Below are 24557 nucleotides of genomic sequence, written 5' to 3'. Positions count from 1 at the left end.
GTCAGTTGTGGACACAGGCCAACAAAGAGTGATGGAGGTGTGTGGGGGTTTTTTTTGTTTGTTTTTTGCTTTTGAAGTATCAAAATTATGAATCAGATGTTCTGCACAGAGTATTAGGACAGCATAATCTTGGCAAAATTATGATCACGACAGAAGGAAATGATATTGCTAACAAGCAGTGAATCATTGTAATTATGCAAAGTTAGTTGACCAAGCGGCCCAATCAATCCTCTTAATTACACAGAAGCAGTAATCACTGAACCTGTGTCCTCCACACAATCTAAGAGATAAAACAGCAAGTAACCAAAAATACATAAATAAATAAATAATCCCAGAGCAGATAACTAGTTAGTGTATTATATGATGTTAATTTTCTCCAACACTTAATCTCCACCTTTATGATTAACATCTATGTAACCACTCTTTCATTTTGCCATGTTAAAGGACTATGCTTGCATTTATGGATGAGGAAAGTGTTAGCTGAGGAAACAAAACCTATAGAGCTGAAATGGCCCAAGTTTTATATGATTGGACATTTTTGTATTTGTATCATTATGTTTTATTACTATTTAAAGCATGAAAGATGAAATCCTAGTCCCACTGAAGTAATTAGAAATCTTGACATTGATTTCAAGGGGAACAGAATTTCACCCTTTGTGTATGATTCAGTATATTTTTATAAACTAAAGAATTCCTTCCAGACATTCCACAGTTACTCTTCAGAAAGAATTGTGTGTAGATTTGTCTTCATTAAGTTTCAGGGAGCACTAGAAGATTCTTGTTCTCTGTAAATTAAGAAGGTATTCCATCTAAAATAGTTTAATTAAAACAATAGTATGAACTGTATTAATACTTTCTTTATTCCACAAGCATACCTCTAGTTGTTGTCAATGGGAATTCTGTGCATGCCTTGAGGAAATTAAATGGTTCAAAGGATGAAATGAAGCATTAGAAGCTAGAAAATGTGGTCACATTTTATATGGCTTATAATGGTTAATAAATTATTGATGTTTTATAAAATAATCAATTGTTTTACACTATTATAGAATGCAGCTGGACAGTCGATTGCTTATAACAATGTCTGACACATACTGCTCATATTTATAACATACTCATAACATCTATTAATCCTTTATGAACCATTTATAAACCACTTGTAAATGGAATCCGAATTTAAACTAAGACTGAAAGTTCTAAGCGAACACTAATTATATATTCTTTCATTTGACGTGCCTAGATATAGTGACCTATAAGATACATAATGTGTCATCATGATTATCACTTGATGATAACTTGTTCTATTCATTCCCTCTGAAGCACCTAGCATTGGCCACTGTCAGAAGACAGGATGCTGGGCTTGGTGGACCATTGGTCTGACCCAGTATGGCTTTTCTTATAGACAGTATAAGTTCTTATGTTCTTATAGACAGTGTCCTGAAAACTTTGCAATATTATGGCATATATATCCTACTGTACAAGCCCAAAGTAACAACTAGGCATCACAGCTTGACCTAGTCCCACGCTCAGAATGGACATACATCTGCTCTGATTGGCTTTAACCACTGAGTCCTGCTGAGCTCCTGGGATCTGGGTACTGACTAGCTCTGGGTCTCTCAAGTACACTCACCAGATGCAAATGCTTCAACTTACACCCCTCTTGGGCAGTAAGATCCCACAGTCCGGTCACCTAGCTACTACTGCCTCATCACTCCTGAGTGCCCTGGTTTCTTAGGGTATGTCTATACTGACGTAGGCAAAGTCGCTGCCACCAGATCGATCTTTCTGAATCGACTGAGCAGTCAGTGTAGACCTGCTCAATCAATCAGGAAGTTGACTGAGTAAAACCACTCCCTCAAGTAGCATAGCGCTGCATTATCGGGAACGCGGTTCCCGTCGGCACAGTGCAGTGAAGACAGCGCACAGAAGTGAAGCGCAGCAGTCAACGGGAGTTACGCAAGTTACTCTGCGTAGTTTGCACAACTCCCATCGACTGCTGCAGAATCTCCAGGTAAGTGTAGACCAGGGCTTAGACACATTCCCTCAGAGACCAGCTGGATGTTGTGACTCTGATTTCTAATTAACCTGTTTATGGACAACATAAAAGAAAAGCAAGGAAACTCAGGCTTAGCAAAGGAAATTCTTAAATGCCTAACTTTCCTCTTTAAAAGCACAAGAGAAGTTAGATTTATGGGAAAACAACAAACTCTTGAATGCACTCCCCCTCAGTCGGAGCTCATTCCCTTTTGTGAGTCCATGGGTTTGCTTTAAGTCTTTAGAGAAGGCAAAGTCCATTCTTCTTCCAATCTTTCCAGCTGTTTTTAAAACAGACAATGCACCTCTTTGGTCAAGTGGAGAAACTGCGGCTCTCTCAGCCATGCCTTTAGACCAGTGGTACGGGGATTCAGTCTGCCACCCCCTAGACAGGTTTTGTGTACTGTCCATTGAAAGTCAAAGGCCCTAATAACAGAAACCACATTGTTTAAGCAGGGAAAATGGCCCTTGATTCTTAAATCACAGCTTTCTAGACTGAGTCTCTCTACTATGTGACAAATTACTGTTACAAAATGGATGATCTAATTGAAAATGACAGTTGCAATTACAAATAGCATCCATCAATCCAAAATGGAATTCATAACTGAACACAGGCCTATTTCCCAACTGCCACACTAGGGCCAAACTTTCCCCTCAGTTTTGAAACAGAGATGTCTGAAACTGGAATTAAGAGTTGTCTCACAGCAATCCAAGTGCTGCTTACTGTTCCTGATATGAGATCCTTTGACCCTGCTCTTTCATTCCAAATGTTTATTCCTGACCTAAGGGTAATTGCTTAATGGAAGTCTTTGTTACAGATGTTAAAGAAATTACCAAAAAGGCCATTGTGACTGGAGAACTAGGACAAGCCAAAAAATGGATACAAAAGTTTATAGACACATGTACTGGTGCGTGCACAGCTAAAACATCAACTATGGTTAGTGGAAACCTCAGCAGACAAACAACTCACCACACACAGAGCTATAAAAATCAAAGGCCAGAACTGGTAAACGTCTGCTACTTCATCATGTTCAGACATCTGCTTAAGGGAACATACTGCTCTTGATCCCAGCTCACAACCCTTACTATTGTCAAAATAAAAAAAAATTAAAAAAAGGTTTAGTTTGGAGGATGGAAGGGAAAAGCAGACAGGGAAGGAGCTGAGCTGGCTCCAGAAAGCAACTTCCTGCCTGCCCAGCAGAAAGAGAGAGCGGCTCCTTATTGCTATGAGGAAGCAACTACAGCTTCCTCCCTCCTGCGCAAATGATCAGCTGAACAAATGATTGTCCTGACTCCTGGGAGATAGGGAGAGAGTGCTGAGTTGCATGAAATAGCAGTCTTGGACTGCTGCCTCCTTCTGTCCCTCCCTCTGCCCAATGTGGTTTTAAAGTTGTGTGAAATTGATAGAAACACATTGATGACCCTCCTCACACACACTCTTGCAGAAAGTTGGGGGGTGATGTTCTTTGTGTCTTCTTACATTACACCTGTGGAATGGCACTGAGCAGTGTGCAGCACAGAAGTGCACCTCCGAATATGTCAGTGGTCCAGCCTCCTTCTTTTAATGGACATATTTAGTACTATTATATGATCAGTCTGAAAAAGGAATGTTTGCATCTATTATACATATATATAAACTTTAGGGGGAAAAAACCAAAAACTACAAATGGCTCATGTGTTTTAGAGTTTAGGCTCAAACCTGACATGGTATAAAGGGGAGTTCACAATGGAAACAGTGGCAGAAACAGGAGCAGTGTCATAATTATTTACATTTATTTGTAAAAATTTCAGATCACGCAGAGATGCTCATTCCAACTAATTGTTTGGAGTTCTGAGTAATGACAAACATAATCCAGTGCTTATAGAAAATGTTTCTTTAAAGTGTAAAATGGATTTAATCACACAGTTCATTACTGCAGTGAAGGGGGGTCAAAGACAAACAACACTAAACGAAATGTAAACAGTTTTAATGCAGTAGCTTCTAGGATATCATCATTTTATATGTCTCTGCCTGAGGTCTTGTTAGATGTGAATTTCTAGATCCAAACCTTTGTTTTGGGTTTTTGTGCTTCAATATGATTTCTTAAAACTATTACTAAAACATTATGTAGTTGTTGTCCACAGTAATTCACTATATGAATTGAATATTAAAGTGTCATAGTTAATTGGCTGTGAAAAAAGAATAAGTATTTCCTAGAGGAAACTGTAATTCATGGTTGAGAATAATCTTTTGTCTCTAGTATTTTGGAGGAAATGAGTAAAGAATTCTAATCAATGTGTATAAAAGTCTTTTAATTAGCACTTACAAGGTCTTTCTGCTTAAGAAGCAAAAGTTGCAAAATAGCCACCCTCAAATGGGGATTAACCCTTGCAGATATTGAGTAATGGGGATTAACCTTGCAAGTAATGAGTAATAGTTTTGCCATATTAAACACACACTGAAGTCAGTTAAAAAAACAAAACAAACAAACCCCCAACAAACACAGACAAAACCAGGTTTAGAGAACAGCTTAAAAAGATCATAACTATTAGCTACCAAACCTCCCCCCCTTCCCCAAAAATAAACAAAAATCACACAACAGTTGTATACAGTAGTAGCATTTAAGAAAAGAATGTTTTAAAAAATCATTTCTGTTAATTCAATCCTTCACTGGTTGCAAACGTGCATCTTTATTTTTTGGAGTAAAGCAATGTTAAAAATATTTTATAACATTCTTCTCTCTGATATTAAACATTGTCTCCAGTGAGAAAAGGATAAACTTTTTCAAGCAGAAATGCCTACTTTTTCTTTGACAAAAGGGGAAAGAAGTTAATTACCTTAAAATATGCCTTAAAATGGAGAAAAGGTTAAATATAGGTTATTTTAAAAGTAAAAATAAATAAAATAATAGATTTTGTATGCATTCCAGAATAGGCAATGTGAACAAGAACAAAATATTAACACATTATAGCAATCAATAAGGGAACCTGGGAAGAAAAGGGATAGGAAAAATAGATTCCTGGTTAAATGGCTAAGCCATTTTGGGTTTCCAGGACATTTAATCTAGTTGACTGACAAACAAACAATCTACTGGCTTGAATTGATGGATTGCTCAATACAAATCCACTTTCTAAAAATTTCACCTCCTTTGTTTTGTGGGTAATTTTTTGTTTCTTTGTTTTACATCACTTTTGTTCACTCAAACAACAAAGACCATGCATTATTCAGTTCTTCTTTATTTTCACTTCCATTTAATAACCTGAATTTCACTTCCATTAGGTGTATTAGTACTTTCCTACTAAACACAAGTTTCTGAGCACGTTTATTTTGACTTCTTGTTGTTAGATATTTACTTCTTTCAATATTTTTATTTTATAAGGAAATATAATTAAACAAACAAAACAGCAATGTGTCTGCAACAAGACTAAAATTGCAAATAATATCAAATAAAACTCAAATGTTTAAAGATTTATTAAATCTATCAATTTTCAGCTTACAAAGTAAGGCTGGTTAATATTTTTACACAAAGATTTTTGATAGAAAATTGCATTGTTTAAAAAAATGTTTTTGCTTCTCAAAATTTTTACTTCTGTCTTCCGCTTTTTCCCTGTTTCCAGTGACAAAATACTACCTGCCACATGCACTATTCCTTTTTTTGAAGAATTCATTAAGAAAAAAAATTAATCTCATCTTCTTACTTGAGAATAGCCAAGATAAATTGGATATGTTATTAAAGTACTAACTGCTGCTTTTTTCTGTGCTTGAAATTGTTTATCTACTCATTAGTCCATTCACTTTGCCTTCTGATCCATGCAACATTTACTAATATTTTGCTTGTTTTTTATCATAAATATCATTTTTTCTTTACCTAATCTTAGCTAGTTTTTATTCTGGCCTTGTTGGCTTTATCAGCAGCTTCTACTAGACTAATATTTACCTTTAACAGACTGCAATCCTTTGTCTCAAAGAGCCTCTCACCTAAGCTTTTTTCTTCAGAGCTTGCTGGTTTTCAGTCAAACCAGGATCCAAAACATCCATGAATTACCCCTCTCTGCCAATGAAGTTCCTCAGTGAAATGGATTTCAAAATGTATTTTGGATTCTCATATTTCCCAGATGTTATTGTCTTTGTTCCCAGAGTCAGGACGATCCCCTGGGGTTCAGACTCCAGTGTGCTCTCCCCTATTGAGTTCACAACCCCCTTTTGGTTTCCATAAGGTTTCAGGTTGCAAAAAAGAAGAAACTGCTGGGAGTGGGGGACGGAGAGGATATAGCTGGGGTGCAGTTGGGGGGTGCTGGTGGGGGTAATTTGGGCAGTATGGGACAGGTGTGTGTACTGGGAGGGTGTATTTGGGGGGTATAGGAAGGGTGTGTGTACTGGGATGAATACCTGGGGCAATACCAGAGGGTACTTGAAGCCTCACTCTGAAGATGGCAGAGAAGTTGGCACAGGCCTGGTGTTGCTGCACCAGCCATCCATCAGTGCTTCCCTGATTCTCTCCCACTCCCCCACTCCCAGGGCTGGGAGCCAGGGCCTGAGTGGGTGGGATCCGGCAGCTGCGACTGCAGAGGAGGGACCAATGGAGCTGCGGAGCTGCAATGCTGACTCCACAAAAAACCCAGATATTTCTTCTTCTTTTAAAAATCTGCCCAGACAGAGGGCAGAGAATCAAAAAAAAAGGAAATGTCCAGGGAAAATCCAGACTTATGGTAACCCTAGGTTTCCATTGTGTTGGCTTACAATGCTTAATTTACCCATGAACCTAGGCAGACAGATAAATCAACATTCCTTTGTCTAAGAAAAACTTGTTTGTCAACCCTGCCTGGAACACGGACACTAAAATATGTTTTCGATACATTCCTACAGCTTTTTAAATATTACCTGTACACATCATGCAGTGATTATGAGGATCAGTATGACCAAAGTTTCCATTGGACACCTCACACGCCCCTTTTTGGATATACTCTGTGAAAGTAGTGCGTTAAGTGTAGTGAGTTTGTCAGGCCTGATAGCAGTTGCTGTTTCAGAACAGTGAACCCTTTGCCATTTGGCAGTGAGGAGTTCTTAGGGGAGTTTTATACATGAATTGTAAGTTATTGCAAGCAATCTTTTTCTCTTAAGGTATTTTTCAAACAAATCTTCTCTGCATTCTGAAATGTGTTTGTAAATTCTAGTTTATATCTCCCCTTCCTAATGTCTTATCCTCAGTAGTCTGTGAAATACATCATTTAGGCCCCCATTCAGCAAACACTTAACATATGCTTAATTGACATCAAAAGATTAACTGTTAACATTAATCAAAACTTTGTGGTTTGCTAAAAGAGGAAGGATTAATCAAGAGCTCAAATTTAAATACCTGTGCAAGTACTTTGCTGAATTGTGGGCTTGCTTTCATTTTTAAGCTTTCAGAACAGAAGCTTATTGCCTGTTTGTTTGTTATGAAGCACCTAGAATATCTGTGCGCACTATCATTAACTATGTGGTTTGGAGGTGTTTAACCACAACTTAATTTACTTTGTTACTACCAGTGAAAGACTCTAAGAGTAGTGACACATTTTCCAACTACTTTTTGATTTTGTAATAGCGTATTAGGCAGTTTAAAGTGTAAAACCAAACTATAAAGGAATCAGTTTTTCTCTGCTTCACACCATCTTGATTTTGCCAGTATTGTGCATGTATAACTCAATACTGAATTTGGCTCAGAATGCCTTTTAGCTCAGTAATAACTGTAACTAAGATGCTTATTTTTACTGTAAATTGTGCTGAAGTATTGTTAATCTCCTTGGCTGAATGTTATTCTCATGATTTTTTAAATTATTTGTTTAGCACCCACATCTCCAAGCTGTATTAACACCTGTCTAACTTTCTGTACCAGCCAGCCTACAGGAGACAGTAGGGAGGAAAGTGAGTTATTGTAAGTCCCTCTCCTTCCCACAAAACTCCATGGATTTCTGACCATTTGGAACTACAGCATAGTCATAGTAACTAGGAGCATTCCCATGGAGGTAGCACTCCTTTTCCATACAGCCATCACTGGGATATCTTCTATGCATGCCCTGGACGATACACTCCAACCACTATATTTACAAAATCTCTTCATCTCACTATTATTCACAATAATAATAATTAACAAAAATGTGCTGATTCCAAACACGGAGGAAAACAGTCTCTGTCTCAAACAGTGTAAAAGTTAGGCCTGAATTCTGTAACTGACACTGTGTAGGTGCATGGGACTGTCCATATGGACTCAACACAGTATCTCTATCCTTGATCAACTTCTGTGGACTTTTTTTTGATTTTTTCTTAAAAAAACAGAACAAAAACAAAAAACTACACATCACTACCTTTCTACAGGAAAACCTAAAAAAAAAATCATCCTTAAGGAAAGGTGAACAAAGCATTCTTCCAAATGAGAGCATAACTCTGTTGTTTGCAAAGGTAATTATAATTCATTCTCCTTTATTAAATTTTACCTCTTCTGTAGTTTTAACAGCTTCATTTGGCTCTACACATTTAGATACCAGAAAACAGAGCAATATCATTCAAAATTACTTTAGGCATACTTCATGAGACTGCACTCACCTGCCCACTGAGTTGCAGATGCTGCAACACCTGTTTCCTAATAAAGTTTCATGATCCATATAGTTACCAACCAACTGACATAAATACTAAATACACACTTTTATTTTGTTGTCTTCAGTGTGTTTTATGTAGCTGCTGCTCATTATACCATGGAAATTTGCTTAGAGAGATCTAAAATTGGGACTTACCCAATAAGGAGTGCTGCATTTTCAATACAGTTTCACCATCTGCACTGTGGACCTAATACTGCTATTCCTTAAAAGGGTTTGTGGCATAGTTCATGTTTATAAATCGCTTCAAGATTGTCAGTTTGAAAGCACCATAGAAATTAGGGATTATGAAAAACCTGAACAAAAGTCATGTAAATTCTGGCAAATTCAAAAGCATGTTTTGTTCATTATTTTTCATGAATGTACAATTTTTGTTTTCTGCAAATTTTGCACAATTTTAAGGCAATTTAAAATAATTGAAATGAGACATAATTTAAAATAGAATCTTTTAATTTTAAAAATAGATAAGATCATGTCACTAACCTGACTAAACAGTGTTGACAATGCAGAAAAGTAAAAGAAAAAGAAATTGCCTAACAGACCTACCATCAACACTTTTATTTATTTTATTTATTTCCACTGAAAATATTTTTAAATGACAAATTTTGAAAAGGTTGAAAATCTTGCCAAAATTCTATACTTTTAAAATCCCAGAATATAACACACTTAAAAAACCGCAGCCATTTCTTATGAATAAATGTTCTTGCTTGCATCTATACAAATGTAATCACATTTTGAATTTCTATAAGAATTCTAATGCACCTCATTTGCCATTGACTTTAGTAGTGCTTCATTTTTAGTATCCAAAACTGTTAAACAAAAAATACTGTTGGACCAAAGATCCAGCATAAATTTAAGACTGATAAAAGTCGCTATTAAAGTTATCCTCTGCTGAAACGTGCCAAAGTCAGTATTACCGCTGAAACACTTTGTTATAAGCGACAGACAAAATTCAGTAAATTTACTTTTTGTACTCAGTCCAATGTTTAATGTTCAGCTGTCTCTCAACATAATGTATCCCACTATTTTTCTCAACCCATGTCTAACTGAAGTGCAGGTATTTGTTTCTGGTCTTATGGAAGCTTGTTAGGTTATTTCCTGCTTATACCATCACCACTTTCGCCTGTAGAAATGGATTGTTGAAACTGCACATCTATGATTTTTTCACTAATATTTAAATCCAAACTGAACATATGTTTTGTTTTCCCAAATATTGTGAAGATTGAGTTGTTAAATTGGGAAACTCTATTCTTCTGTACAGCAGAACCCCATGTATGTGACCTAGCTGGGACAGGGGCTAGATTGGATAATCAAAAATTTGAATAATCTGGAGAATGGGAAAGTGTGAGGCTGTAGTTCTGTCAACTGGTCACAGGAATGATTGCCCACTTCTGGACTTGTGTGCACTGGTTGTTTAGTTTATACAGAGAGCTGGATAATGGAGGGTCTGATAAACAGGATTCTACTTGTAATTACAAAATAAAAAGCCTAGCAAACACTGGAACACGTTTGTCAGACATGAAGAGATAGTGAGCTGCTAAAATGTGCTCTCCACTTAATTCTTTGCAGCAGAATGATTCTGCATGTAAGAATGCAACATTAGATTAATTTAGTAGAATATATGTACATCTGCAGCTCCAGCAGTTAAGAGTCTGAAGATCACAGATGTACTATCTCCTTGGAGTTGTAGTCATTCATTTCGTGGTTCTTTATGATTGCACTTTACAAATCTACTGTTTTCTAAGTTTGCTGAATTTAAGGCAGATTGGTTAAGTCAGTGAACAACATTGTAGAAAAAGCCCTTTGTATAGAGGTGACTTATACTGATAATTAACCCAATAAATATTATGATATAGATATTATGATAAGCCTGCAGTTACTAATGCACACACTGAATAGTAACCCAGGTGGTAGAAAAGAAGGCCAATGTATCATTGTATCAAACTGATGAAGTTCCCTAATATACCCCATATGAACATTGCGAGAAACAGCTTGCTGAACATGCCCTTTTTCCTGGCAGTGTTGCTAAAAACCAGATGAGCCATAATTAAATGTGGGTCACTGAGGAGAGAAACTGTGGTTTAATCATTGTGCCATTTATATTCCTGCAAATAAGTAAATCAAATATACTGTGTGGAGGACAAAAGTAAAACCTTTTCAGCACAATTTGAACTTGGTCAAAAATGTCAACGGTAAATGTTTCTTTTGTACTGCAGGTATTCTGTACAGTTTAAAACAAATAACCATCTTTTTGTTTCCATTCGTGATGGAAGTAAACCTAATAGAAATAATTAATAGTTATCATTTAATTTTATTGTGCTGTTGAAATGTACTGTTGTTGTTCTAATAAAAAATGTACGCACACTTGCAAAGGTAATCTAGAGGGAAAGTTTCTCACTTGCCAATACCCCCACCTTAATCTATTATTTTCTCTTTACTAACAAAGATGTAACAATAACTCTCTCCCATGAAGGCAATGCAGAAAGATGCAACACAGGTGTTAACATAACTTTTACGCTGATATCCCACACTGTTGCCATTCTCTCATTTTCTTTTTCTCTTCCAGTTGCTGGTACAGTTTGTGCTACCTGCTGTGCTTTAGACTAGTTTTAAGAAAAGCTAAAGTACAATCCTAGAAATGTAGGAATGAAGGGACCTCTATAGGTCATCTAGTCCAGCCCCCTGCACCGAGGCAGGTCTAAGTATTTTCTATACAACTCCTGATAGGTGTTTGTCTAACCTGTTCTTAAAAATCTCCAGTGATAAAGATTCCACAATCTCCCTAGATAATTTATTATAGTGCTTAAGTACACTTACAGTGAGGAAGTCTTTCCTAATATCTAACCTAAATCTCCCTTGCTGCAATTTAAACCTATAACTTGTTGTCCTGTCTTCAGTGGTTAAGGAGAACAATTTATCACTCTCCTCTTTATATCTTTTAGACTTGAAGACTGTTACCATGTTCCCCTCTCTTCTTCTGTAGACTAAACAAATTCAATATTTTCAATCTTTCCTCATCGGTCATTTTTTCCAGACCTTTCATCATTTTTGTTGCTCTTCTTTGGACAGTCTCCAATTTGTCCACATCTTTCCTGAAGTGTGCTGCTGAGAACGGGACACAATAGTCCAATCCAGGCCTTATCAGTGGAGTGGAAGAATAACTTCTCATGTCTTGCTTACAAACACTTCTGCTAATTCATTCTAGAATATTTGCTTTTTTTGCAACAGTATTACACTGCTGACTCATATTTAGTTTATGGTTCTCTGTATGATGTAATGTATGGTCCTTTTCTACAATACTACCACCTGGGCACTCATTTCACATTTTGTATTTCTGCAACTGATTATTACTTTGCATTAGTCTTATTGAATTTCATTCAGTTTATTTCAGATGATTTCTCCAGTTTCTCAAGATCATTTTGAATTCTAATATTGTCTTCTAAAGTGCTTGCACCCTCCCCCAGGTGGATAGTCTGCACATTTTTTAAGTGTACTCTCTATGCCATTATCCAAATAGTTGAGGATGTTGAATAGTACTGGACCCAAGACAGATCCCTGTGGGCTCAGACCTGATATGCCCTTCGAGCTTGACTGTGAACCATTGATAACTACTCTCTGGACTACGGTCTTCCCACCAGTTGTGCAGCCACCTTAGTAATTTTGTCTAGTCTATATTTCCCTAATTTGCTTATGAGAAGGTCATGTAAGACAAAAGACTTAATAAAGTTGTGATAGATCACCTCTCCTGCTTCCCTCTTCAACACAGCTTTTTACTCTGTAAAATGTAATAGAGAAGATAGTGTAAGAATCAAAGAGACTGAGGCATCAGCTCAGCAAGGTGTGTACTTACATACCTAACTTTAAACATATGAGTAGTCCCATTGGGTTTAAGCACTCTGATGAATCAGGGCCTTAATCAATGAAACTCTCTTGAATAGTGTGATAATTATATCATTATAAAAAAAATAACCAACAGGAAATTGTTATTTTAACAGTTTGAGAAAATGATCAAAACCTCTTCGGCTTTAGACAGATCTATAGGATTTAATATAGCTCTTTGTAGCTCATTTTGACCAATGTAGCTGGAAAAATAACTGTCCTTATGAGTATATTATGTCTAATTCTTAGTGGGGCCACAGTAGTTTCACTGTGTGGGGTCAAGGACAGGCTTGTAATTGTACTCTTCACACTGCAGAGCACAATAGGATGGGCTGAAAGAAACCACAAGAAGGAATGGTGAATATATAAATATATATGTAATGAATAGCATTGTGGGGTTGGGAATATGGTGGGTGAACAGGTTATTTTATCACTGAGGTTACAACAGCAGTCACAAAGTGCACAGTTACTCTGTGACCTGGGAAAATGTTTCTTCCACCTATGCTCCTAGCATTTGAGAGACTCATCAGTACATAGAGTATTTAAGTTTGAGCAAGTACTGTACTTTGAAGTTATATGAAAATCTGAAGAGGTTATATGAAGAATTCTGATGAGAGTTAACAAGGACAAGTGTAGAGTCATGCACTTAGGACAGAAGAATCCCATGCACTGCTACAGACTAGGGACCGACTGGCTAGGCAGCAGTTCTGCAGAAAAGGACCTGTGGGTTACAGTGGACAAGAAACTGGATATGAGTCAACAGTTTGCCCTTCTTGCCAAAAAGGCTAACAGCATTACTAAGAGCATTGCCAGCAGACCGAGGGAAGTGATTATTCCCCTCTATTCAGCAGTGGTGAGGCCTCATTTGGAGTTTTGGGCCCCTCACTACAGAAAGGATGTGGACAAATTGGAACGAGGGCAGAGGGCAATGAAAATGATTAGGGACTGGAGCACATGACTTATGAGGAGAGGTTGAGGGAACTGGGCTTGTATAGTCTGCAGAAGAGAAGAATGAGGGGTCAGGGGGATTTCATAGCAGGTTCCAGGGAGGATGGTGCTAGGTTGTTCACATTGTTTATAGATGACAGAAGTAGGAGCAATGGTCTCAAATTTCAGCAGGGGAGGTCTGGGTTGGATATTCGGAACAACTTTTTCACCATGAGGGTGGTGAAGCACTGGAATGGGTTACCTAGAGAGGTGGTGGAGTCTCCTTCCTTATAGGTTTTTAAAGACTGGCTTGACAAAACCCAGGCTGGGACAGGGGATTGGATTAGGTGACCTCCTGAGGTCCCTTCCAATCGTATTCTTCTATGATTCTATGAAAAAATAATGAAGAATTTGTTCCTTATTGGAAGCTGTTGTGTGTTTTTATTAATTTGAGAACCTGTTCAAGTTAAATTTTAACAGAATCATCATTGTTGTCTTCAACTATTCATTAATTATTTGTGTAATTGGGAACATGAATCACATGATAATTTACTTGTGGTCCTTGATTGGATGACTGAAACTGTTTAGACAGGAGGATGACAAAAGAATGCTGAACACGGGATGATGAATATTCTTGTGTATGGACAAATACTCTGTTTTCACGTGAATATGTGTATTTGGACAAAGAATAGATATTCCCAATTAATGAATAGTTGAAGATGTGACGCTGAGTTGGGGCGGGCATTCGTTATATTATTTAACATTAATATGTCAAAATCATAATAATTCATATGATATGCTGTGTCAGGTAATGTTAGAAAGGCTATAATGTGCTAAGTAAGATGATAATGTTTATGTTCATGTGTTATATGTGTAATGGAAGTTATGGATATGGTTGATATATCTGTATTTCAAATTGTGCTTTGTCTGGGCGACACCCCAGACAGGATGGCTACAGCACTAGCCTTGCTTAATGGCCCATTAAGAAATACACAGGTACGGGGGGGTCCAGGGGGAGAAGCCAGGGATATTCCTGATGAGTCACCAGGACTGACTCATGTGACTCTGGACTCCATCTTATTCCTGTAAATTTCCACAAGCAGCATGAAAGACCAAAGGACATAAAAGGCAGCTGCATGATATTCATTTTGTCTCCAGTCTTCACCCACCTCTGGATCAACTCATCTACAACTGAACTGAACTGAAGCTGTGAAACAAAGGACTGAGACCCATCCAGGTACTGGATGTATACCAGAGGGACTATACAAACCTGCAAACTCCACAATTCTATTAGAAACCTTATATATATTGACTTTCAAATCAATTGTATGTGTCTGATTGCTTTAATCCTTTAACATTTCTCTTATAGTTTGTTTCTCTCTTTTTTATAATAAACCTTTAGTTTTATTTACTAAAGGATTGGCTGGCAGTGTGGTATTTTGGGTAAGATCCAAACTTATATTGATCTGGTACTGTGGCTGACCTTTGGGGTCAGGAGAAACCTTTTTGGTAAAGAGCATAGAGTTTTAAATAACTGGTCTCTTTACTGGACCTAGTGGCTGATTGGGAGCCAGAGACTGAAATGCAGTAAAGGGGGCTGTGTATATTTTGTTTTGGCTTCTTGATAACCAGTGTGAGGAATCAGAAGCACAGTTTGTAGCTGGTTGGGAAGTTTGACTTCAGTGCTGGGAGAATCTGCTCTCCTTTTACAGCCTGCCTTGACCTTGGCATTTTCAGGTGGCTACCCTAGGCCCGGATGGGTCACAGAAGACAACAGTTCACAGGCAGCCAATAGAGTGAAAATTGTTTGGTTATACCATGCTGGAAACCTTTAAATAAAAATGAACACATTTGCAGAAATTAGATTGTAAGCTCTTTGAGAGTAGGAACAGATTTGGGGCCCTGATTCAACCAGGTACTTTAGCAGGTGTCTAAATTTGAGCATGTTAGGCTTATTTAAGTAGCTTTCTGAATAGCAGCCTTAATTTGTTTGTACAGAGCCAGAGCCTAACCCCATAGCCCACTATAGGAATTACTTGCAACACAAATAGTAAATAATGACGAGAATTACCTGGTTATGCATATTAGGCATGTACATATCTTGATGGGCCACCTAAATTATCTTGTACATGTATATGTGAGATAGACAACACATGAAGTTACTATTTCTTGCTATGAATGGTTTGCTAGTACTGTCTCCTGACCATTAGCTAGTTCAAGATTTTATACTGCATGCATTGGCATCTCTAATTCTGAGCATTCCGAAGCAGATTAGTCACTCAATGTATTTTACACTATTCATCTATAAATAGGCTTTAATTTGTATTAACGTTTGAAGTGCTATTTCATTTCCACTGGACTGACATATTAAACATCTAAAACATAAACAAATAAACATTTAGTCTTCAGTGACTAATCGTACTTTAAAGACTAATCTTACATATGCCAATGTTATACGGAAACATACATTTCTGATTAGCTTTGCTGCTAATAGCACATCTCTAAAGTACTAGAAAATCTACACTGTGTGCTTGTGAACTTGAGCTAGTTTGTGTCATTACATCTCCTCTCCTTGCTCTTTCTCTGCATACAGTGAAGTCTCAATGGTTTACAGCACCAAGTAAGGGAGGTGGTAGTGATATGACATGGAGAAACATTCATGACTTAATGAGGTGAACAAACAGGAAGATGAGTGGAAGGTAAACATTGTTAGTTTGGTTCATGTGTTTGAAATACTGAAGGACTTTTTACTAAGTAGAGAGAGTCAAGTTCTGCTCTCAGTACCACCCAGATAATGCCACAGAGCTTAGTGAACTCAGGGAGAAACACAACTATTATCGAGGGCAAAACATGGTTATGAACCCACATATAACTCCAGATAGTTCCTAGCTGTTTATCTAGGACAGGCTATAGCTGCTGTTGTTGGGGTTTTATGTCAGTAAGGAAGGCGTGTCTCTGGCTTCTGGGAAATGGGGCAGGTGTGTCTAGTCACATTAGCCTTCTCCTTCCTTCTTGCTCTCCAGCCTTCACTCCAGCCATTAGCACATCACTTTGTTCCATAGCACTTTTGACACAAATTTAAGAGTACGATTGGACAACAACAAAATCAGCCAGAATTCTTTATTCCCCCATCAGAAAATACTAAATGAAAAAATAACAAAATGGAGTCAAATCATAGTCTGTTTCCAATAAATACAAGGCAACTCTTCTTATTTCAACTGCAAAGAAACCTAATGCAATTTCATAAATACATTTGAAAAGTATACATATTCCACACTTTAAGCAAGAAAATAAATGATAATTTAAAAATATGTATTCATATTAAGATACTATCATAAAAATGCATTAGTCAAGCAACTATTCTTCATGTAGAAATCTATGACATTGCCATGAATTACAAAGTGATGTGTTTTTGATCTTTTGGGTTAGCTTGATCTCATTTACTAAATCAGTTTATTAGAAATACAAGGCAAACCTCTTTATACATGTAAAGCAGTATCTTTTTAAGGTAAATAGCTGAAATATACTTCTATTGTATATAGATTTGCATATTCAGTACCTCTGAAATAGATATAAATCTACAAACTGACATGCTGTTTGTAATGGTCTGACACATAGAAGTCAGCTTTTGGGTGTAGTTCCACCCACAAAGAAATGAAATCTGTAACTCACTTTCTCTTCTTTTAAAAGAACCCATCACTGGCACTTATGCTGATCTGCTAAATGTGAATCTGAGAATTGTACTGAGAATTTTCTGTTACATTTCAGTTACATTCTTTCCCATAGGCAAGTGATGGAATGCAGGCACTGACATGAACTGGAGAAAACTATAAACCAAAATGTTCTCTCTTGATTTTTCATCAGTGTGCATGTCTGTCCTCTGACACAAACTAATTTACCATGCACTTCCCCTGTCCTTTAGTAACTTAATTTAAATATGAATCACAGAAATGCTTACTGGAAACTGTAAAAAGTCATCATTTTATCACAGTGTGTGCCATCATAGTGACTTTGTCATTATTCTTAACTTAGTGGATCCTTTCAAATGATTTAAAATGCCAGCATATATAGAATGCCCCTGAATTATTTTAAAGTTGGTATGTTTGAATTGGTGTGTTTCTTCTCCTGAGCAAAGATATTACTTTTACAGATAATGAACACAATAAAGTAAAACTCACTAATTCACTAATTGGAAGACCCATTGTGAATTCCTGAAGCAGGGAGTCAGTTCTAGTGCGGAGATCCTCAGAGGTATTTATGCACCTAACTTGCATTGATTATACTCCTACCCGATTGGGTCCTGCAAGTGAGATGGGTGAAAAAACTCCTAGTTTGAGAATTCTGCCAGAGTTTTGGCTCAAACTAGGTCTTTGAGAAGCACAATAACTGTGGGGTGGCATCAGCACATAGGCATTTTTGCTCAGGCCCCTGGGGGAAACTTTGGTGCTGTGAGGACTTAGGCACATACAGGATTAGGTGTAGTTACACCGTGTTTTTTATAATGTCATTGTCCCAGAATATTTGGGCATAAGTGCCTGAAGAATCAAGTAGGTGCATAAGATTCTCATTTATGAATCTGGACCTACGGGCCTGAACCAAAGCACGTTGACATCAATGGGACACTTTTCACTGAGTTTCGATCAGTACCAAATGAAAAATCCAGTACAAAAATTAAATAAATAAATAAAAAAATGTTAATTTATTCTGGCGATTGTAGTTTAAAGTTTCTGGTCCAAGTTATGGAACTGAATTCTTTCTCCTGAGTAAAGCCTCATGGACAGTGAGCCTTGATAGCTTCTAATACTATAATGTGCTAGTAAATGTAGTGCAGTATATTTTGCAAAACTAATGAAGACTTAATCAGAGACCTCACTACAAAACTGCTATTAAATCTGTGCTGAGAAGTGCAGAGAGACATTGAGAGTTTTCTCAGTTATAAATATGTGGATTAGCAAAGTGACCATTACGTACACTAAGCAGATTCTGGTGACAATATAATAAACTACAGAAGCCTCACTAATGCAATATGTATTAATGGCCCTGGTCACAGTTTACCAGTTTTTTATTAGGTCGTATTGTGTAAATAATTAATTTTGCCTGAGGCAACTTGGTAGAAATTTGCACTGAATTATCTCTCGTTTTCTTTTGCCACTATTTCTTGCAGTATAGTACTTTCCACCTTGATTATTTATGGCTGTTACTTTGAGACAACAACCTTTTGACTACTTGGCTTGCTAGGATTTAAATTACAAAAGCTTATAATTGCAATATTTTAATTGCATGGTTTTTATGATGTCAGAGCTGCGATGTACATTTTTTTCTTTATTGCCAATTAGTTATCTTATTAAAAATTCCAATAAGGGCCCAAACCTGCCTTTCTGTTCACCCAACTCTTCTACTCAAGTTAGTAACAGTTTTGAGTACACAAGGAGAGCAAGATCAGACCTATGTTATCCTATTACTAATCAGTTTAATACCTCTATTTTTACTTCAGACAAATCTTCTCTTTTCAACCAGAGACTCCTTTGTCACTGTGGAATCACTGATCATATTGCTGTTCCAAAAGGTTCCATCAAAAGGGTCTCTTGATCACAGCCAGGGATTTTCATACATTTCCTAAAATGAAACTAATCATCATGTCTTTTAATTTTACTTCAATGGCTGCATCAAAACAACATAAGAATATTAACTAATGTCAAAATAACTAAGTCAGCACAGAGACAGAGCCCTTGTTTCCAAGATTTCTCTGACCCCACTTTTTCGAGTGCTTTAAATTACCATTACAGTAAGAAAGTTTTCCCTAATAGCTAATCTAAATCTCCCTTGCTGCAATGTAAGCATATTACTTCTTGTTCTGTCCTCAGTGGATAAGGAGAACAATTAAGCACCCCCTCTTTATACCAATCTTTTATATATGGGAAGACTTTATCATATCCCCCTCAGTCTTCTCTTCTTCAGACTAAACAAACCCAGTATTTTCAATCTTTTGTTATAGGTCATGTTTTCTTGACCTTTAATCATTTTTGTTGCTCTTCTCTGGACATTTCTCCAATTTGTCCACATCTTTTCTGAAATGTAGCACCCAGAACTGGACACAGTACTCCAGCTGAGGCCTAATCAGCAGGGAGTAGTATGGAAGAATTACTTCTCGTGTCTTGCTTACATCACCCCTGCTAATACATCCCAGAATGATGTTTGCTGCTTTTTTCTTTTTTTTTTTTTGTACAACAGTGTTGCACTGTTGACTCATATTTAGTTTGTGATCCACTATGACCTGCAAATTCTTTTCCACAATGCTTCTTTCTAGACAATCATTTCCCATTCCATATGGGTGCAACTGATTGTTCCTTCCTAAATGTAGTATTTTGTATTTGTCCTTATTGAATTTCATCTTATGTATTTCAGATGATTTCTCCAGTTTGTCCAGATCATTTTGAATTCTAATCCTGTTTTCCAAAGAGCTTGTAACCCTTTCTAGCTTGGTTATCATCTGCAAACTTTACAAGTGTACTCTCTGTGCTATTATCCAAATAATTTATGAAGATGTTGAATGGGATAGATCCTTGCCAAACCCCTTCTATTTGATATGCCCTTCTACCTTGACTGTGAACCATTGATAACTATTCTGAGAATGGTTTTCCAACTACTTGTGCATCCACCTTATAGTTGGTTCATCTAGGTTATGTTTTCCTAGCTTCCTCATGAGAAGGTCATGAAAGACAGCATCAAAAGTCTTTGATCAAAATTTGAAATATATCACATCTCCTGCTTCCCCCCATTCACGAAACTTGTTTCCCTGTCAAAGAAGGATATTATGTTGGTTTACATGATTTTCTCTGGACAAATCCAAGTTGACCATGACTTATCACCTTGTTATCTTCTACGTACTTTCAAACAGATTGTTTTATTTGTTCCATTATATTTCCGGGTACCAAAGTTAAGCTGGTCTATAGTTCCCAGGATTGTCCTTATTCCCCTTTATATAAATAAGCAATACATTTTGCCCTTTTCCAGTCTTCTGGAATCTCTCTCATCCTTCGAGTTCCCAAATATAATCACTAATGGTTCAGAGATTTCTTCAGTCAGTGCCTTTAGTATTCTATGATGTATTTCATCAGACCCTGTCAACCTGAAAACATTTAACTTGTCTAAGTAATTCTTAACTTGTTCTTTCACTGTTTTTAATCTCATATCCTAGCCCATTTACACTGATGTTCACTAAATTAGTGATCCAATCACTGCTAACTTCTTTTGGTGAAAACTGAAATAAAAAAAGGCATTTAATACTTTGGCCATTGCTGTGTTTTCTGTTGTTGTTCCCCCTCCCCTCATTTAGTAGTAGGCCTACTCCATCCTTGGTCTTCCACTTGCTTCTAATGTATTTGTAAAAAGTTTTCATGTTTCTTACTACGTTCCTAGCTAGTTTAATCTCATTTTGTGCCTTAACCTTTCTAATTTTGTCCCTACATGCTTGTGGTGTTTTTATATTTATTTTTCATAATTTGATCTAGTTCCATTATTTGTATGATTATTTCTGAGATTCAGGTGGTTGAAGAGCTCCTTGGTAAGCCAGTGTCGTCTCTTACCATACTTCCTATCTTTCCTATATCTTGGGTTAGTTTACTTGTGTGCCCTTAATCACAGAATCATAGAGCCACAGAGTTAGAAGGGACCACAAGGATCATCCAGTCTAACCCCCTGCCAAGATGAAAAATTTGTTGTGTCTAAACCGTCCAAGACAGATGGCTATCCAGCCTCCTTTTGAAAACCTCCAGTGAAGGAGTTTCCACAACCTCCCAAGGCAGTCTGATCTATTATCCTACTGTTCTTACAGTTAGGATGGTTTTCCTGAGATTTAATCTAAATCTGCTATGTTGTAGTTTTAATACATTGCCTCTTGTCCTGCCCTGTGTGGCAAGAAAGAACATTTCTCCATCCTTTTATGGCAGCCTTTCAAGTAATTGAAGACTGCTTTCATATCATTCCTTAATCTTCTCTTTTCTAGACTAAACATACCCAGTTCCTTCAGCCTTTCCTCATATGGCTTGCATTCCATCCCTTCGATTATCTTTGTCATTCACTTCTGGATCCTTTCCAGTTTCTCTGCATCCATTCTGTACATTGGTGATCAAAATTGGACACAAAATGCTAGGTAAGGCATAAGCAGCACCAAGCAGAGTGGTACTATAATCTCATGTGTCTGACATGCCATGCCTCTGTTAATGTAACCCAATATTGTATTTATTTCTTTGCAACAGCATTGCATTGCTGATTCATATTGAGGTTGGATCCACCACAGCTCCCAGATCGTTCTCAGTAGTGCTGCTGCAAAACCAGTCATCCCCCATTCTATATTTGTGCTTTTGATTTTTTTTTCACCTAAGTGTAGAACCTTACATTTTTCTTTGTTTAATTTCATTTTGTTGTCTATAACCCAGTACTCCATTTTTGCTCTGTCCTCCAAAGTGTTGGCAAACCCTCCCCACCAGCTTTGTGTCATCAACTTTGATCAGTATGCTTTCTATTCCTACATCCAGGTCATTAATAAATGATGTTAAACAACACCAGATCCAGAACATATCCCTTAAGAATTCCACTTGAGACCTCCCTTCAATCTGATAATGTCTATTTTGAAAAACTGGCACTCTTTTTTTTCTCACAGACTTGCTTCCCACAGGATCTTATCTATTAATTCCCTGAGTTTCTGTCTTCTTTAACTCCATTGACTTTATTCTGCTATTTTTCCTCCTACTATTCCTTAGAATTATGACCTCTATCATTCCATGATCAGTTTCACCCAAGCTGCCTTCCACCTTCGAATTCTAAACCAGTTACTCCCTATTTGTCAGCATCAAATCTAGAATAGCCTTTCCCCTAATAATGTTCTCCACCTTCATAAATAAAAAGTTGTATTCCTAAAACTTGTAGGATAATTTGTGCTCTGATGTATTATTTTCCCAACAGGTGCCTGGGTAGTTGTAGTCCCCTATCGCTCTCAAGTCCTGTGCTTTGGATGATTTTGTTAGTAGTTTAAAAAAAGCCTCATGCACCTCTTCTTCTGGTTAGTGCACACACAGCTAGCAATTAGTAGGCCTCTGGCCCCCACTCCGCTATAGACCCCAAACACATAGTCCCTATGAGACCACCCTGCAAACTTTAAGCAAGCCAAAGAAAAAACAAACAGACAAACAAGCTCACTCACCCTACGAATTAGTGCTTGCTCCTTCTTCCACAGGGGATCTCCTTCTCAAACTCCTTGTTCGTTTGCTCCCCTTGTCAATTAGAGTCTGGCTTTTAAGCCCTTCTCTCTTCTTGCTAACACACAGGGGAAGGATGATCAAGGATCAAAGGACAGGAGGCTAGAGCCTTGCTAGTGTACATTCAGCAAGCAGGCCTCCGGCCCCCATTCCCACGCAGTCTCCAAACATGCAATCCCCAACAGACCATTCTGCAAACTTTAAGCAAGTCAAAGAAAAAAACAAACAGACAAACAAGCTCAGTCATCCCAAAAGTTAGAGATTGCTCCTTCTTCAGCAGGGGCTCCCACTCTGTCTTCCCCTCTCAAGCTCCCATTTGCTGCTGTCTGTTTGCTGTCTATGTTGGATTGGTGCCCAAATGAGATGGTTCTAAAAACCACAGAGCAGAGTTAATTGTATGTTAGTTCCATGTAGTTACATGGAATATGCACCAGCTTGCCTAATAGAAGAAAAGCCTCCCTGAAAAAAGTTACTTGCCACATCTCAGTTAATATCAAAGGAAAGTCATGAAAGCGCTGCTGGTATTTAAAAAACACAGGAATTTGTCCATTAAAATAGTGTAGTTTGCATGCCATTTCCTACAACTCAATTTCAAGACACAGTGATACAGCAGAAATCTATTAATTATTCCAGTCTCTTAATTTATTCTGTGCTGCTTTATACTAAGCTTTTGTACTTTGTTTAAAACAACACATATGATACAAGGCTTGTAAATTATACTGATAACACTGTACTTTCTGCTTTACTCCAGGATTTCACCTCCCTTCCCAGAATTGTGAATTTTACTGTTTACCTTTTTTTTTTCTTTCTTTCGAGAAACAACGCTGTTAAATTGCTCCTACTAATTTTTCCCCTCTGGCATTCTTATATGAAAACTAAATGAGATAGTTTGAATAGAATCTGTATATATATACTCTTAATGATCTACAGTCTTACTCCAATAAGAGACCAGTGGCCTTGGAATAGATCAATGCTGAACCCTACTGCTGTTGCATCTTCCCATATACTACCTTTTAAAAATATGTCTTTGAAATAAGTTTGAAATGCCTTTTGCATAGATCATGTCAGCATGCATTCCTGTTTCATGGGGTTTTGTAAATCAACATTTCACAGTGTGTTTTCTTATGTCCTCAATTTCTCTTTTGGTACTTCACTCATCTGCATTTTTTTAATCTGTTAAGTGCAATTATGTTGTTTGCTGTAATTCAGATGACACACGTTTTATCATCCTTGGAAGAAAAGCTTTTGGATAATTATTTTTCAGTGAAACTATAATAATTCTATGAGCATACAGATAATAACATTGGATTTTTTTAATTAGTAACATAATACAAAAATATGAAGGGACTCTGAGCATTGAAGAGCTGGCTGAGAACAGTAGTAGCCAAAATTTGTCATCAGTTGATGTCTGTTTAATGGTCTATATGAGATGAAATTACACTAATAAGCATCCTTGATGGTAGTCTCTACAATGTCAACATCTGTATGAGCAGGAAGATTTATTTACCTGTCTCAACATTTTAGGTGACCCTTTCCAAGCAGGGAGGATCCACATTGGCAGGGTTGAACAGAATATACTGCTACTACCTATTTCGTACCTGTATTGTGGATAAGTTTTCCTAGTATCTTTCACCAATCCTAAAATTACTAAAACACTTTATTTATTTAAAGTACAGTTCTACTCTGAAAACTGACTGTGTAAAAAAAAAAATTGTGATTCCGTCAGTATTGTCTCTCACAAATTTCTACAATAAATGTACTCAGCTTATAACCAAATAAATGTTCTTTCTTCTACCTGCCAGGCCTACAAACTCAGCCTATGATCTGAACATCAGTTCTTGACTCTTTTCA

The 24557-nt window shown here is 37.2% G+C and overlaps 1 protein-coding gene across 1 annotated transcript in view; it reads left to right on the top strand.

The window, feature by feature from the left end:
- Positions 1-24557, top strand: part of CSMD1 (CUB and Sushi multiple domains 1) — a 1845645-nt gene that overhangs the window by 543665 nt on the left and 1277423 nt on the right. The window lies entirely within an intron of this gene.

Source organism: Emydura macquarii, unplaced genomic scaffold (genome assembly GCF_026122565.2).
Source record: "Emydura macquarii macquarii isolate MOO-44397 ecotype Brisbane River unplaced genomic scaffold, CSIRO-AGI_Emac_v2 contig_2063, whole genome shotgun sequence".
Lineage (NCBI taxonomy): Eukaryota > Metazoa > Chordata > Testudines > Chelidae > Emydura > Emydura macquarii.
The sequence above is the reverse complement of the archived record's forward strand: the minus strand, read 5'-3'. Positions and strand labels throughout refer to the sequence as shown.